The 19,295-nt window shown below is 37.9% G+C and overlaps 2 long non-coding RNA genes across 2 annotated transcripts in view; one reads left to right on the forward strand and one right to left on the reverse strand.

Moving 5' to 3' along the window:
• The window catches only part of LOC138710398 (uncharacterized), a 26,445-nt gene continuing 7,150 nt past the window's right edge, over positions 1-19,295 (forward strand). The window contains exon 1 of the long non-coding RNA XR_011335219.1: positions 1-1,040. This is a non-coding gene — a long non-coding RNA (uncharacterized lncRNA). The remainder of the gene's footprint in view (positions 1,041-19,295) is intronic.
• LOC138710397 (uncharacterized) overlaps positions 17,826-19,295 on the reverse strand; it is a 20,694-nt gene continuing 19,224 nt past the window's right edge. The window contains exon 5 of the long non-coding RNA XR_011335218.1: positions 17,826-18,719. This is a non-coding gene — a long non-coding RNA (uncharacterized lncRNA). The remainder of the gene's footprint in view (positions 18,720-19,295) is intronic.

Genomic DNA, 19,295 nt, shown 5'->3' on the forward strand with positions numbered 1-19,295 from the left:
TTGCTCTTTGCGGAGGGGTAGTGAGAATATCGGAAATGTAATGAATACATAACACAAAGCATCCAAAGTCAGAACAGAGCACTTTGTTTTGGATCATACAAAGATACGTGCGGTGAAATTCAGGGTAATATAATATCATTCATTGAGAATAACAATTGTAATTTAATATGTGATTTAATACTTGACATTCAGTTCGCATTGCTAGTAGCTCTTACAGAGAAAAAGAGAAGATACTGTAAATCATAGATGCATAAAATAGTGCTACAGGTCACAGAACTCGGAATAATTACGTGCATACTATGTGACATTGCTGTTGCATTGTATAAACAATTTCAGTTTACTGCGCTAGTGATCGTTGTGAACACGTGAAAAAGTGAATTTAAACAAAAATAATTGTTTTATTATACACGTAGATTGAGACATGTGCTAAAATAGTTTATATTCGTAGTTCAGAAATGTGTTTATGCACAAGACGTGCAGTAGAAGTAGAATGGGAACCTGAGGGTGCACAGGGGACAGGTGTTTCTTTCCCAGTATCTCAGTTGCTTCGATCTCGTCATACCACAATCAAAACATTACATTGTGCAATGTGACGTATAGTATGTTTATGTTATTCCTGCTGAAAAGGCGGGAGAGCATTGGCCGTGAACGTTTGACAACACTGTCGCATCGTGCAATGATGTCACGTGGTCTCACCAATCTTCGACTGCGCGCGAAGTGTGGGCAAGGTCATGGACGGTAGTCGGCGTTCCGCCAAAAACGACGTTCCAGGCAGGCATGAGGCATGAGCTGATATCTCTGGTAGCAGCGTTCCGCTACTGTTCGCACGTACCTCCCAGTTATAGGACCGGCCGGCAGCGTAGCGAGCGTAGCAGTGCTTAAAGTAAACAAGATGGTGGATTTGATCAGAAGAAATAGTGACACTGATCGATCCACTTGATACCCCAAGTGCATCGCATTATGTAATCATGGACGAATAGGAGAGAATGGAGCAATAGAACAGCCATTGCAGATCCTGAATGACCTTGAAAAATCTCATTGTAAATACAATTCATTTTCACATTATCTTTCTCCTTTCATCTTTTTAGGCTGATTAAATCTGGTCGCATAAACTTGACGAAATGGCGTAAAGTTCATATTGGTCAAGGTTATTGTGAGCACTACCTCTTCATAAATAGCTCGTAGGTTACATCTGTGTAGACTTACAAGGTCATAAGTGTGCCATTTTTAAATGTCTGCGTCCACTGTTTTCAATGTAACAATAATATTAATTGCCCCGTTAAGAAACATACACTAATTACTGTACTTAATTTACAGGGCTCTTGTACAGTGATAAGTAAGTGCCTTTGTTTCGTAGCCTTTTCATACAATCGGAACTATCTGCTGAATGAAACATTGCACTTTTTGACTACCTATTTCTTAAAATAAATTTAAATCGACAATAATATTTGAAGAGGATTTTCACCAATCTCAATTTTGTCGGGACTGCCACGGTTTTTAAATTATTTACTCGCGTCTTGACAATGCTTCATCCGAACAACAAACATTTCAATTTCATGCATCAAGATTAAAATCAAAATAAACGTACAAAGCCTAGTTTAGCCGATTAATGACAAATATCGAGAATGAATTTTGAGGATTCCAGCTTTGCAGTAATTCAAGATCTTTCATGCTGATACGGAACAGCGCTCGGGTGTAGGTTCGATTCCCGCGTGGACGGATTATGCTATGGTTGGGCTTTTTCCGACGGTCAAAGGCAAATGTCAGAAAATTATGGCGAATCCTCGGCCTCATCTCGCTATCACCAATTCCATCGACGTTAAATAACCTAGCACTTTATACAACATCGTTAAATAACCAGCTAGAAAGACCTACTTTTAAAGGGAATTATTAATCTAGAGTCGAATGTATTGCTGTAAATGCTGTATTTTAATTTAGTAAAATGTTAACTAAATCTTGAAACATTTTATCACATTCAATCGATGTTATTATTAGGCCTAGGCTAATGGTTGAATTGGTGTTTTGATAACTCTTGAAAAGAAAACGCAACGATGTTAATAAATTCACTGTTGCCAGAACAGCTCTTTATAAACAAGAGAGTAAGAAGTATTCCAAAGCCATTTCTTCAAATTTGTTTTAAATGTTTAAATTTGATGTCTGTCAGTAGGGCTATTAATAATGCTGCAGTTGAGCTCATTATCTGCAATGGAAACGTGTATGACAGATGTGTGAAACAAAGTGCAAGATCAAACTGTGGGGACAAAATGTCACGGACACGTGTGGAGTTTCGTCTTCAATGAACATAATCTTCCGAAGACGTGTAATAGTGACGAGAAGCTTACTCGTACATACGTTTAAAACACGTCAACAGTAATAGAAACTGCAGCAGCTACTATTAAATCATAGGCCTATGATTATGGGTAAAATATGTTACTATTAGCAACAGGATTGTAGTCCCAAACTTTACAGTGCCGGAGCTCTTTATGTTTTTTAACTTTTGGGGAAGGGGAAGGTTTGGATGCAAAAAAAAAAAAAAAGACAAAGAAAGAAATGCCATAAAGTAAGACTGTAAGGATAATGCAATATCTACTCCATTTAGCTTCTGAAGCTCAAGTAAACCGAAATGGTCACTGTAAGGGTGATCATTCTACGCAATGTAATAAGCTTATATAAATTTCGCTTTTGTTGCTTCACGGTGGGCTGCACTCGTTTATTCGCCAATATTTTCAATTGATTGCTTTTCAAACATAGCATATGAATAATTTTTTGTGCTATATTATGAGCACTGGATTTCTTGTGTTCAATGATTTTTTTCGTAGTGCCTTAAGCTGATCTGATCGATCCGTAGTATTTTACTGAATATGAGCGCCATTCGTTAGATACAGAAATACACTCTTTTTTTTAATGCACCTGTAGTTAGGCCTACTTCATGACACACTTTACAGCCTAGCTTACATTGCTTACACTCAATCCACGGATAAGCTTCTTTTTTTCTTGACCACAATTTTTTTTTTCATTCCATACATTCGGCCACTCACTTTGCAGGCCGACTGTTTGGCTTTCACTATTTTGAACATTATGACGTTGAATATTCTTCACAGTCATACTGGAACTGTATCTTTTATAACAGTATCTCTGGTTGGATTACTAGGTTCATCAAATAGAAGCAAGAGGTTTGAGATATCAACAATATCAGAAGAGGAAGCTTTTGTAATTCCACTAGTAACAGCAATGGCACGAGAAAAGAAAGAAGTTGATGTTTTTTTGTCTACGTTTATTTTGTTCCATATTTACTGAAGGGCAATAGGTAAAAACAAAAGTTTCAAGCAATCTTTTAGTAACGTTATAGGCAGTAAATTAACTGCTTAAAATTCACTTCGTAAAATAACTGGGAAACAAACACAACACATTTCGTTGAGTAACACCTAGACAACCTCCTGTATCGTACAAAGACCTGAAAACTAACGAAATACGATACGAAACGAAAGTGAATTAGGAATGTGATCATTTCGCGTAGGCGCACTAAAGTTTAGTTTGGTGGTTGTCCTGTCACTGATTCTTACCCCATTTCTCATCACACACACAGCCTACGCTCCTAGTGGTCTCGCGACCTCCTACTTTCGAACTTGTTCCGATTTTCTAAAGGAAGCACAGAAAATATAATCACTAAATATTCTGATATTAACTAAGATATCGTTAGCAGGGAAAGTATTGTGATGTCAAAATAGATTTTAAAATTCCAAATCAGTGCCGGAGCTCCGCTCCACCTTCAAACACAGTGCCGGAGCGTCGCTCATCTCCACAACATCCCTGATTAGTAAGCTAGTTCAAATCTTACAACGATTTGAGGAATGAAAATAATGAGCCTTAACAGCTGCATGTTGGTTCCAGCATTTCAAACGATTAAGGTTATTACCCTACAATTAATTTCTTTATGTTCATCAGATTTTCCCTCAACCAATGGAAACAGAATTGCTGGGCAACTTTCGGCGTTGGATCTCGGACTCATGTCGCCATTATTAATTCATATAATATCATCCTTCATACCATTGCCTGGGTCCAGTTCACGGTGCAACGTGCTGTACTTGTACAAGAACGTGGCCATTCAGCTACCCAATCATTCACAGAATAGAAGTGGTAAGCATAATAAGCCTCAGGCTGCAGTGCAAGCCTTTGGGTCCCTCTTTAAGTACCAGAGAAAAAAATTACAATTGGATAAAGGCTCCCAAACACCAAAGCAATGGTGGTATAGTCGGACCATCGGATCTGTGCCCCTGTAACATATGCGAACTGAACCCTAATTCCTTCTCAGCCTCGGTAATTCATTTCTCTCTCTCTCTCTCTTTTCTATCTCTCTCCCTTTCTGTCCCCCACTACTCACAATTTTGACCTCCTTGCGGGACAGTTTATTTGCACTTGGAGTCCAGTGTTGTCAACTCAACATGAATACTGTAGCTCGGAGTGGCGAAAGAAATATTATTAAGCAAGTACGTAATAGCATTTTGCAATGAAGAGAAACAAACAGGTCAATATCTGTTTCCTATAAATCAGGCAACGAAAAGAGCAACTGATATCACAGGTGAGGCCTATTTTATTTCAATTGATTACGTATTAAAATTACTTACTTAACTAATACTGATATAATACAACATTTTATGTAATTTATATAGGCAGGTCAGAGCACCTAATAAAGAAAATCAGGAGAGAGGGAGTCTGTGCACGAAATGAAAAGCTAGAATCACCAGAGAAGAACAGACCAAGGGAACTTTTAATTATTGTAGATGATATGAACCGATGTATTTTAAGAAGAAAGATACAAGAATTTTATACCGTTCAGAAAGAAGTTTCAACATTGAAGAAATTACTGAAGCTTGCGAGAGAAGCAGTGATTTTCAAGGTTGGAGAGAAAAACTACGGAAAGTGATTCGAGACATGGGATTTAGATTTTAAAAATGTAGAAATACAAGATGTATTTTGATTGAAATAAATAATATTGTAGCATGGAGGACCAGTTATTTATGATACCGTTTGACGGAAGTTTGGCAACATCCCTATTCGGCAAGGTTCGTGACCTGCTGTTCAACATGGTGAGAGGAAAGCGGGTGGAATGGAGTGAGTATAGGCATTAACTTTTCCAAGAACGACGACGGCGCTGAAGGGGCACAGATCCGATGATCCGACAATAAGATATTTCCTGCTGAACTTAGTAGACACTTTCAGACAGGCACTGTTCTACTCTGCAGTATCGGTTAAATGCAGCTTGTCGAATTCGATAGCTGCCTTTGCATCACCATGTAAGTTGTAAATGAGTGAATGAATTAATGAAAGGAGAAATGGGAGAAGAAACGTAAAAGGTACTCGAAAATAGTCCATGCAAGGGAAATTGGTGCTGAGAAGAAGAAGCTATGAGAGCTCCAAGTCTATTGACTGCTTGCCTTATTCCAATTTTCGCTGTTACATATGAATGAACATACAGAATTTTGAAAGGGGAAAACAGAAAATTGGCGTAATCTAGTAGCTACCACATGTGGGAGCATATGTAGAGCACAACAATAGCAGTAGGACAAAATTGCCGAACATGTTAAAAGCCTGGGCAGTGAGTGGGGAGAAGGATATTCTGTAGTTCTTGCAAGAGAAGAGATCCAAACTCTTGCGCTGTGTAAGTGATACTCGATTAAGCTCATGCTGATCTATCAAAGGTGACATGTAAAAACCAAGGCTCTGATTATCTCTAAGCTTTAATATGAAAAATACTGAGAGAGGGGGGGGGGAGGGAGGGAACTTAGGTCCATTTCTTTTAGGACTCATTTTGACATTTGCCTTAGTGCCTTAGGAAAACGACGGAAAGTCACAAGCAGAATAAGTTGTCAGGATTCTTTTATTATAGGATATCGCTTAATTTTCGTCAAGTTTGAAAAACTATTCTGACGTCACAACATGGCCGACGTAAACCAACACGACGAGTAAATAAAACACACTGAGGTATCACCTCAACTAACCCACTAACCTCACATACGTCGACCTCATGTCACTGAGATATCACCTCAACTAACCCACCAACCTTCTCACATACGTCGACTTCATGTAACTGAGATATCACCTCAACTAACCCACTAACCTTCTCACATAAGTTGACCTCATGTCACTGAGCTATCACCTCAAGTAACCCACTAACCTTCTCACATACGTCGACCTCATGTCACTGAGATATCACCTCAAGTAACCCACTAACCTTCTCATACGTCGACCTCATGTCACTGAGATATCACCTCAACTAACCCACTAACCTTCTCACATAAGTTGACCTCATGTCACTGAGATATCACCTCAACTAATCCACTAACCTTCTCACATACGTCGACCTCATGTAACTGAGATATCACCTCAACTAACCCACTAATCTTGTCACATACGTCGACATCATGTCACTGAGATATCACCTCAACTAACCCACTAACCTCATATACGTTGACCTCATGTCACTGAGATATCACCTCAACTAACCCACTAACCTTCTCACATACGTTGACCTTATGTCACTGAGATATCACCTCAACTAACCCACTAATCTTCTCACATACGTCGACCTCATGTCACTGAGATATCACCTCAACTAAACCACTAACCTTCTCACATACGTCGACCTCATGTCAGTGAGATATCACCTCAACTAAACCACTAACCTTCTCACATACGTCGACCTCATGCCACTGAGATATCACCTCAACTAACCCACTAACCTCATATATGTTGACCTCATGTCACTGAGATATCACCTCAACTAACCCACTAGCCTTCTCACATACGTCGACCTCATATCACTAAGATATCACCTCAACTAACCCTTTAACCTTCTCATACGTCGACCTCATGTCACTGAGATATCACCTCAACTAACCCACTAGCCTTCTCATATACGTCGACCTCATGTCACTGAGATACCACCTCAACTAACCCACTAACCTCACATATGTCAACCTCATGTCACTGAGATATCACCTCAGCTAACCCACTAACCTCACATAAGACGACCACATGCCACTGAGATATCACCTCAACTAACCCACTAACGTTCTCACATACGTCGACCTCATGTCACTGAGATATCACCTCAACTAACCCACTAATCTTGTCACATACGTCGACCTCATGTCACTGAGATATCACCTCAACTAACCCACTAACCTTCTCACATACGTTGACCTTATGTCACTGAGATATCACCTCAACTAACCCACTATCCTCACATACGTTGACCTCCTGTCACTGAGATATCACCTCAACTGAACCACTAACCTCATGTCACTGAGATATCACCTCAACTAACCCACTAACCTCACATAAGTTGACCTCATGTCACTGAGATATCACCTCAACTAACCCACTAACCTTCTCACATACGTCGACCTCATGTCACTGAGATATCACCTCAACTAACCCACAAACCTCATATACGTTGACCTCATGTCACTGAGATGTCACCTCAACTAACCCACTAATCTTCTCACATACCTCGACCTCATGTCACTGAGATATCACCTCAACTAACCCACTAACCTTCTCACATACGTCGACCTCATGTCACTGAGATATCACCCAAACTAACCCACTAACCTTCTCACATACGTCGACCTCATGTCACTGAGATATCACCTCAACTAACCCACTAACCTTCTCACATACGTCGACCTCATGTCACTAAGTTATCACCTCAACTAACCCACTAACCTTCTCGCATACGTTGACCTCATGTCACTGAGATATCACCCAAACTAACCCACTAACCTTCTCACATACGTCGACCTCATGTCACTGAGATATCACCTTAACTAACCCACTAGCCTTCTCACATACGTCGACCTCATGTCACTGAGATACCACCTCAACTAACCCACTAACCTCACGTGTCGACCTCATGTCACTGAGATATCATCTCAACTAACCCACTAGCCTTCTCACATACGTCGACCTCATGTCACTGAGATATCACCTCAACTAATTCACTAGCCTTCTCATATACGTCGACCTCATGTCACTGATATCACCTCAACTAACCCACTAACCTTCTCACGTAAGTCGACCTCATGTCACTGAGATATCACCTCAACTAACTCACTAACCTTCTCACATAAGTTGACCTCATGTCACTGAGATATCACCTCAACTAACCCACTAATCTTCTCACATACGTCGACCTCATGTCACTGAGATATCACCCAAACTAACCCACTAACCTTCTCACATACGTCGACCTCATGTCACTGAGATATCACCTCAACTAACCCACTAACCTTCTCACATACGTCGACCTCATGTCACTAAGTTATCACCTCAACTAACCCACTAACCTTCTCGCATACGTTGACCTCATGTCACTGAGATATCACCCAAACTAACCCACTAACCTTCTCACATACGTCGACCTCATGTCACTGAGATATCACCTTAACTAACCCACTAGCCTTCTCACATACGTCGACCTCATGTCACTGAGATATCACCTCAACTAACCCACTAACCTCACGTGTCGACCTCATGTCACTGAGATATCATCTCAACTAACCCACTAGCCTTCTCACATACGTCGACCTCATGTCACTGAGATATCACCTCAACTAATTCACTAGCCTTCTCATATACGTCGACCTCATGTCACTGATATCACCTCAACTAACCCACTAACCTTCTCACGTAAGTCGACCTCATGTCACTGAGATATCACCTCAACTAACTCACTAACCTTCTCACATAAGTTGACCTCATGTCACTGAGATATCACCTCAACTAACCCATTAAGCTCACATAAGTCGGCCACATGCCACTGAGATATCACCTCAACTATCCCTCTAACCTCCTCACATATGTCGACCTCATGTCACTGAGATATCACCTCAACTAACCCACTATCCTCACATACGTTGACCTCCTGTCACTGAGATATCACCTCAACTGAACCACTAATCTTCTCATATACGTTGACCTCATGTCACTGAGATATCACCTCAACTAACCCACTAACCTCACATAAGTTGACCTCATGTCACTGAGATATCACCTCAACTAACCCACTAACCTTCTCACATACGTCGACCTCATGTCACTGAGATATCACCTCCACTAACCTCATATACGTTGACCTCATGTCACTGAGATATCACCTCAACTAACCCACTAACCTTCTCACATACGTCGACCTCATGTTACTGAGATATCACCTCAACTAACCCACTAGCCTTCTCACATACATCGACGTCATGTCACCGAGATATCACTTCAACTAACCCACTAACCTTCTCACATAAGTCGACCTCATGTCACTGAGATATCACCTCAACTAACCCACTAACCTTCTCACATAAGTTGACCTCATGTCACTGAGATATCACCTCAACTAACCCACTAACCTCACATAAGTCGACCACATGTCACGGAGATATCTCCTCAACAAACCCACTAACCTTCTCACATATGTCGACCACATGACATCACCCCATTCTCCAATCTAGCCAACATATATTCTCATAAACACACTACCGATATCCTATAGTCATATAGACCCAAGTTGTTTTAATTTGCAATACTAACCAATTGGCTGTGATAGGATTCTAACAAATTATTGCCCATTCGACTGTGAGGTCATATTGTAGAGAAGAGTGGGTAATCTTGCCAAGGAGGAAAAAAGGAATGTGTGTCCTTGACTTACAGTAGGTGTGTGCAATCTTTTTTGGCAAAGGTCACTGTCGTTAAGGTGGATTGATTTGTGGGTCATGTGGTTTAATTTTTTTAAATAACACATCATTTTCATGTATATCTAAATTGAACATTATAAAGATAAACATATCTAAGATTAACATAAACTTTTTATCTTCATCATCATCGCCCTAACAAGTATTGGGACTGTTACGGTTTCAAGCCATCTCTTTAAAGGTCTTCCCTCTTGGACAGTAGGTAGAGATGTGATGACGAATGTGAGTCATTTCCATGCGGTGAACATGTTGCTGCCAATTAGTTCTGTAGCTATGGGTGTAATCCAAAATAGGAGATATTTCAAGCTCTTGAAGAACATCTTCGTTCCTTCTTTTTTTAAACATTTTTTTTGTTTAATTGAAATTATTACGAAGCGCATCCAGAAAGTAAGTTTCCCGAATTTTTCCCCTTGAAAGTAAACGTAATTAGCGATGTCAATTGTGCATGCGTAACAGATCTATAACATATCAATAATATGCCAGCCGGACAGGCCCCGCCTGGTGCCAGTAGCGTGGCAGCAGTAGTCCGAAGTGGAAGCTCTTATTCCTTCTCCCGCCCCCTGCTAGGTTCGGTAGGTGATAAAGTTCTTTAATGCACAAAGCATTGCGCCAATTGAAATTCATCGGCAGCTCTGTCAGGTCTATGGGCCTAACATCATGAGTAAGCAGATGGTGCATCGCTGGTGTAGGCAGTTTTCCGAAGGTCGTCAAAGTGTTCATGATGAACAGCACAGTGGCCGACCGTTCCTCATCAATGATGATCGTGTTGAGCTGGTGCGACAGTGCATCATGGAGAACCATCGCTTCACAATTACCGAGCTGAGCAGCCATTTTCCGCAGATATCGCGATCCTTGTTGCATGAGATTGTCACTAAGCACCTGCTGTTCAAAAAAGTGTATGCCAGGTGGTGCCGAAAAACCTGACACCCGAACACAAAATGCAATGTTTAGGAGCAGCACTGACATTTCTGCAACGGTACCACGATGACGGCGACGAGTTCCTCGACAGGATCATCACGGGCGATGAGACTTGGATTTCGCACTTCACCCCGGAAACCAAGCAGCAGTCAATGCATTGGCGGCATAGGGGATCTCCGGTCAGGACGAAATTCAAACAGACGCTGTCAGTACGGAAAGTGATGTGCACATCATTGACTTCCTTCCAAGAGGTGAAACAGTGAATGCTGACAGTTACTGTGAAACACTACGAAAATTGCGACGTGCCATTCAAAACAAGAGGTGTGTAATGCTTACTGCAGGTGTTGTGCTCCTCCATGACAATGCTCGTCCACATACGGCAAGGCGTACAGCAGGTGTTTTGACGGAATTTGACTGGGAGTTGTTTGATCATCCACCCTACAGTCCTGATCTTGCTCCCAGCGATTTTCACGTTTTCTTGCACCTCAAGAAATTCCTGTCCTCCGGTGAGCGTTTTGGCAACGACGAAGAGCTGAAGACATCTGTCACACACTGGTTCCATTCACAGGCGGCAGAGTTCTACGACAGAGGGATACAAAAGTTGATCCCACGATATGACAAGTGTCTCAATTCTGATGGTGGCTATGTTGAAAAATAGCTGAAACATTGCTGTACCTGTTGCCAATAAATGTTTTCCTGAAAGTGTGTCTTTTTTTTTTTTTTAATAGGGAAACTTACTTTCAGGATGCGCCTCGTATATTAAATTTAAAATATTAAGTAAACTAATATTTTATCTGTCAGTGCGAGATTTGGCACTGCTTCTCACGAACGAGGACCTCAGTATCTGGTTTAATCGATGTTGTAAGTTACCAACTCGAAGTGAACTCTCCAGATAACCATCAATGATTCGCGTTCTCGTTGCACACTTAACATGTTTCATTCTGGAGAACACTTGCTCACATATGTATGTGCTAATGAAAAGTGACATGTAGCAAAGTGTATGTATTTATTCACAAGTGGGCAAAAACCCGGTGGCAGTGGTAACTTAATTACCTATACACAATAATTGCATTAATAATAATCTTTGGAACCCGTTGATTACGGATAGGGAAAAATGGAGAAAGAAGCTAGAGAAGGCTAGGGCCCAACATTGGGCTGTTAGGCATAGTAGTAGTAGTAATAATAATAATACATAAAATAACCTAATTTTCTATTACAACCCATATATATAGGCTCTACATAAGTTTCACATTGATGCTGATAACTAGGGAGCGGATTTTTATGTGCAAAAAAAATGTAAATATATTTATTTTTTATGTGCTAAAAAGTACGAAAATATTTGCTAAAAATAAAAAAATATTTTTTTTTTAAATATGACAAAAATAACTTACTTAGCTTGGAACAAAAAATGTTACTAGGTACTCACCCACCACACTTGAGTGCTAGTAGTTGGCCGAGAATTGCAGTGAACAACAAAGGTCATCTCCAAATTCTCCATTACAAATGCATGCCGATTATCTCTGAACAAGGACTTATACTGTGAAAACTATCTTTCCACATCACAGGACGTGAGACATGCATATTTAAAGAGAGGAATGTCACAAACACATATACCGTCAATTTCACCTACAGGCACATCCTCCAATACTTGAGCAACTTTACACATTTTTTATATCCACTGTTTTTCCCAAACACATTCTGGAATTTGTCCCTTAGTACTTGTACTTCTGAACCTGGTAGCGAATCTAGTTTAATATTCACGGCACACACCTCCCTGTTTCAGACAACAGGTTTTTGGATGTTTCGAGTTTTTTATGGTGTGACACAAAAAGCTTAGATTTGCTAATAGGAAAGCCAAATCGTTTTTCAAATAACCATCTTTCAGTATATCTTGAAGGATATCAATTGACAAAGTCCAATAACAGGGAATCACAACAAGACGTATTGCCTTACTTGATGGACATGAGCGCGAGGCGAGAGATTTGTTTAAATTAAATAATGTTCATACCCGAGCTCTTATCTGTTGTGTTTCACAAAGAAAGTGTGGAATGAAATCATCTTCAGCAACAATAAACATTCCTAATTATGTGTTGCAAGATCTCTCCTTCTTGTCCATGTTAATTTATTCTCTAATAATAACATTGATATGCTGCCTAGCAGTTCTCAGAACTTGAGGCAATACTATTACAAAAAATGGATCACGGATACACCACACAGCACTTAGAAACACGAAGCAACCAAGAATTCTTAAAAAGATAACGTACTTCTGAGTGATATAATTGATTTAGTTTTAAAATGTTTAAAAGTTCTTGTAAAAAAAATTATTGAAGTAAAAAAACTCAAGATTTATGTGTTTATAATAGATTTCCTGAAAATATGTATTTACATAATTTTTTTGTGAAAATATGTGTTTTTATGTGAAATAAAATTAGGGTTTTAAACTTGAAACTTCATGTTCGGAATTTTTAACTTTGTTAATTGTGTTTTATCACATGCAAAAATAATATTTAATTACATAGAAATCTGCTCCTTAATTATAATGCAGCAAATGGATTTTGGTTTTCCGAACTGAGTTCAGTAGAAGAATTATTGTCAGTAATGTTTCCTACATCTTGATAGGATTTAATTTACATCATTAAATAGTGAAATAACACTAAGCTACCGTAAGCACGATTTCTTTTTTAAATTTATGTCTTTAAACTTTTATTGTGGAGTAGCAGGATTCATATCATAATGATGAAAAGGCATGAACTAAAACACACTGGATTTTTTAAGGGTAAGTTAGGTAATTTGCCTTGTAGGCACTGACGTAGGAAAGTAAGAAATATACCTGTACAGGATGAACTATAAGTAATGTCATTAATTTCAAGGAGTTATTCTTTGAGATATTTCAAACAAAAAAGTTTAATACAATTTTGCTCATTTTTACTTCCTTTTCGAGAAAAAAATTATTTTATATGAAACATTTCATAGTGTATTTTGGGAAAACTATTTAATTAATTCTTGATATGCTCAGTCAATTTAAGAGAGCAGCGTATTATGATGATAAATGATTGAAAGAATACACAATAACTGCTTTTAAGGGCAATTTGATTTCTTGTATGTAAATTTACGAGTTACTACTTTAAAAATTGAAGTGGGAGAGGACTATTTCTAATTGGCTGAAGAAAATGCTTTTGGTACAACAAACGCAGATTTTTTGAATCACTAATTAGATTTGTATAATGTAAAATAAGCTTTTCTTGTTGTCTGTGTTGACCGACCGAATACAAAATTAAAATGAAATCGAAGAGTTTAAAAATATTATTATTAATTTAGTTCGTTTTCACAGAATATTTAATTAAAATTAAATCGAAGTTTAAAAATAATATTTTTAATTTAGTTTCTTTAATGTAGAATAAACCTATCGTATTTTTTTCCCCCTTTACAGTTTTATATGTTTTAAAAGTTTGTTTTTATAATGTGACATAAACATCATTATTGTTAACTTTCTCTAGAATATTCAGTTGAAATGCAGGAGTAGAAATATGTCTTGATTTTTTCAAGTTGTTCTGAAATAAGTGTGTCTTGTTGTCTGCGTTTTCTGAACATTTAATTAAAATTAGGTTGTAGAGTTTATTTAAAATTTTCCAAGATTTTATTTAACGTGAAAATAGCAATACAGCAAAATGTATTCGGCTTTTTTTGTTGCCCCTTACTAAAGGAATTTGTGTGTGTGTGTGTCCGCACACTAATTGTGGCACAAAAAACATCATCTTCTAACTGAAATAAAAACCGTTCAAAACAAGGTAAAGAAAACACATTTTTAATTGGAAGTTCATCTATCATGCAATTGCGTGACTTCCCACAATCCCTGGGACATCACCCGTACTACAGCCCTATTTGAAATTAAATTTGATCTTTTTGCCAGGGCATAGTAAGCATTCGACCTTTGTCAATGATTATGATTACACACATATCGGGAAAATATTTTTCAGCTGTTTTAATTTCAGAAAAGATAGCAAAATTGTTCGAATATGTCAGGTTGGCCATTGAAATTTTTTGGTGTCATACAAATAAGTATGACATACGAGACGATAACTATAATAATAGTAGATTGAAGACCTCGCTAGAAAAAGGAATGTAACATGAAATTATGAAAATATGTGATGTAGGTAGGAAAAATTTTAAAGCATTTATTTTATAACAAATTATTGAACTCAATGGCTGAATAAACTTTTATCCCTGTTTAGTGAAATGATTGTGATACTAAATATAGCATTAATGAAATATTTATGCTCATGAAATAATTTTCCTTTCTACTGAAACATGAATTTACAGTTTTGTTGGTTATGTCCTTATTCCGGAGAGGTCTTCAAATAAAAGAAGAAATCTGGAAGCAGATATCAACCAATTAATCAGACATTAATTAGTTTAGCTTTCTGATTTGCAATGCCAATTAACCCATTAATGCCCGTAATTCCCTGAATGAGATATTAGCGTGATATTTCTGTTATGTGGTCCTGGAAGAACCCTAAGCACTATAATTTTATATCATTCATGTACCTTCAACCAAAAGTACCATTCTAGGCTGGCAACTTTAGTTGCCACTGGGCACTTGCGTGTCTAATATTTTGTTATTGTGAAATAAATGCATCTTACTTCGATAAAAGCTTTTGCTGTATTTAGCACTAACAAAATTACAAACACCACATCACTTTAGACTATTATTTTTCACTCAGTCCATAATTGTTATGTCAAATTTAAGAGAAAAGTCGATTTTATTCAACACCAAATAGTCCTCATACATCATGAAATGTTTTGAGACATGAATCAGGAAAAATAAAAATGCAAACTGCAGTTGTGAAGAGATTATAGAAGTAGAATTTTATTCCTTGTGGTAACTGCACATGATCAACCAATCCCAAAACAACATTACTTCCTTGGCCAGGATCTGTTTCAGGAAGGCAAGTTGAACTCCCACAATATGGTTCAGCATGAAAGATAAACCCAGATGGATCAGCAGCAACTCACAATTTGAATCTGACGCTCACAGTCTTTCCCCTTATGAATTGCCATGGTGCTAAACAGTTCATAGGATCATACTTTCATCAATGCTTACATATTTGCAAGACACCTGTGTGAAGGAAGCGTTCAGTATATGGAAGAGTTGTCTCACTTTATATAGAGAATCAGAACATGTAATCCGTCATTATTTGTTAGGTGAAGGAATCTCAGTAGTTCATCAAATCGGTTGTGTTGCATAGATTCTGACAGTAGTGACACATGAACATCCGAATCGCTTTTCCAATAAAGCCTTCTTGATGGCAGTTTGTGGTACCCAGACAGAAGTAGAATACCGATTAGAATAAGAATCTCTTCCCTTGAGGTATTCAAATTATGCATAAGATGCTGGCTGAGCCGCATATCTGTTGGTTTCCATGACTATAAGCTGAAGTAATTCTGTAGAGAAAAAGGGTCTAAGACAGGCTCGCAGAAGTGGGCGCCAATTGTGGCGTTGCGTCACTTATCCGAATACGTCACTCATTCCTTCCTTCCACCCCCGCGTCATCGACTTGGTAGAAGAGGGAATTTGTATTCAGTGTCTATGTATGTGATTGCGTACGGGTCACAGTGACATGACTGTAGACGGGGAACCAACGCTTTCCCCATGCTTTCCACCCCTCTCTCGCCAGTTCTGTATCCATGGTCCAACAGCATATAAAGGGGATTTTGCTGTTTCTTTGCAAGTAGATCTTTAGCGTTTGGTCGAATATCAGTACTCTTCTTCTTGATTTTAAGTTTTCACTCTGCTGCCTTTGCTCCATTTTAGATTTGAAGTAGTTAGCTTCATTATTTTTCAAGGCTGTATTGGAACATTCCCTGCAAATGAACATTGAGTCGCTGACGAAGCATTGGACTTCATTGGAACCATGGATGAAGATACCATAGCAGGAGTAGCAGCATTAGTCTTAGTAGGAGTAGTATATATTGCAAAAGTTCCTGTAAGTGCAGATACAGCAGAGGTGTCTGAATGATACCCATCGTCAAACTCTAGGAGAGCTCGAGGGCGAAGTATTCTAGCTGGAAGGTGATCAACGTTGTCTTGAGCTTCATTATACGAGAGGTCTAAATCCTGATCTGTTTCACTTCCTTCGCCTCGAATGGAGGACCGATTGCTAAGTTGTTCACCGTGCTTTCTTTGTCTTCCGCAATATCCAGAATTTCGTGAACTGTTAAAGATTTTACCTTTCCTTTTCTTGGAATTTTGTGAAATCCTAAAATAAACATAAATTTTATTCCAATTACTTCATAATGAATGTATAAAATCTCTATACTTACAGTTTTATATATAGACTTTCTATAAAACGAAAATGCAATAACAGATGAAAATCAGAGCTTAGTTCCAGATATTACGTAAATAAAAATGTACTACAGCACGGAATCGAACTACGAACTAGCCAGTAGTGAAGGAAAGAATTGCTATAAAAAATTGATATTATGTCATTGTTCGTTTCCAGCGTTAGCAATGGTAAAATTTGGAAGAATTTGTAAAATGGATAAACAAAGAATTGTAAGTGCCCACTGGCAACTAAAGTTGCCATACAAATTCTCTAATGAAATTGTGATAAGTTGTACATTAAAAATTTGGTTAATATAATAAAATTGCACATATTCTTAATAGATTTATGTAATTTAAATTGTTGTGCAGCAATTGTTAGATATAATTATAATTACATTATTGAAGGAATGTGTAGCAGTCGAGAATCTTGTGTGTGCACTCCTCATTAATTTCTTCTGTACTAACGACGTAACGAACGGATGAGCTAAAACTCAACACGAAGTAGTGGAGGATATCTTAATCTTTACACCAATTATTGTGAACAACGAAAAAAATTCAAATCAAGCATTCAGTAAAGCATTATTGCCTTGGCAACTTTAGTTGCCACTGGGATATAATGGGTTAACGTAAGATTGGCTATGAATGAAATTATGACTTCATTATCACATAATACTTAACAATGAAAAAATATGATTTTATATTAGAGTTTACTGTTCATGCTGGAACTATTGCGTCATGTTGATAATTTTGCCAAATATTTTCGGTGTCACGAAAGAAGCTCCATCACCTCCTGTATTATGAACACATTGTCATAGTTACTGAAAGCCGTGAAAAAAAAATTGAAAAAACACTTAGTTCCAGAGCCACTTTCGCATCAAAGAGTCTGTCAAATACAATTATTGCAGTTTTATGCAATATAAATCTTTTTCTTTTCATGCTAATGGAGTAACAATCAAAATTGAACTTCTCAAAGGAAATAAACAAAAGTTATATTTAATTAATTCACGTTTTGCATCACAAAATTATGTAAACTACTTACCTTTTTAGTGTTATTAAACTGTTGGTTCTTTGTTTGATCCACTGCTATATTTTTATTAAGAAATTGGATGATTTATAAGGTTCAAACTATAGGCTACAACATAATAAACATACAAAAAACACAATTATTTGTATATTAACATTTTATTTATATCATTCTGAGAATATGAACTGTACAATCTGTACAATGAACTGCATTTACGATACTGTACCGTTTGTATAGAGTTCGAGGATTAGGAAGAGCTGTATCAAATTCTTTAACAAAGTTATATGTGTTAGGGGAAAGAAAATTAATTGTTACAGGTACATTTTCATTACACTGTTTCTTTTGCTTCTTACCATTCACCTTTCATATGTCTATTGAGAAGAGATACAAAAGTCTTTGAAAAGGAACGTGACATATCACAAAACTCGTATTCAAACAAAGTTTTCTGTTTCACAGTTTCCAACACATCTTTCAAATCTACTGATTTCACCACTCGCCATTTATACTGTTGCAATGTCTTATTCTCTTTTTGTACATAAAACTATTCTTTCCTTAATTTCCTTATTCTTCTTCTTCGACACAACCCGAATTTCATTTTCAGTATCAGCTTCCAATGACATAATAGAGGTCCCAACTTCGTCTACAACTGTCACAGTAGAGAGAGGGAGAGAAAGATTTCAGCAAACTTCCGTTTTACTCTTCTTCTTTCCTGAAAATAATAATTCATATAACATAACGAGCCTACTTTATATGTAGTAGCGAATAGATATACCAATATTATTATGATTAACTATCAGTGTAATGCTCTTCTAACTTTTGTACAGACAACCAGTGTTCGAAATGACAGCCACTTCAGGGTGCAAATACATATGGCACAGCCCTCTTTCTGAAACATATATAAGGTCGTGTGATCCATATCCTCCTTCCTGAAGTGGCTGGAATAAATTGTGCTGGAACGACAACACGAGGTATCCGAACAGCTTTAACCTCAGGATTCTTCGGAAAGTTGTAATACAATTTAAATATTAATAAACTACAGACAACTCCGGATATTTACATATATAATGTCATTAGTCTCTCATACATACCTATGACAGGTTATTCCAGGTAAGTTCTTGGACTCCTTATTTCGTCTGCCACATAGCTAGAGATGGAAATGATATATTCTTCTTCTTCTTCTTCTTCTTTGGCACTACGGCCCTTGTAGTCTAGCCTTGGCCTCCCTTAGGATTTTGGTCCATTCCTGTCCAACCAGAGCCTTCTGCCTCCATCTTCTCACGCCTAG

This window comes from Periplaneta americana, chromosome 12 (assembly GCF_040183065.1).
Source record: "Periplaneta americana isolate PAMFEO1 chromosome 12, P.americana_PAMFEO1_priV1, whole genome shotgun sequence".
NCBI classification, from domain to species: domain Eukaryota; kingdom Metazoa; phylum Arthropoda; class Insecta; order Blattodea; family Blattidae; genus Periplaneta; species Periplaneta americana.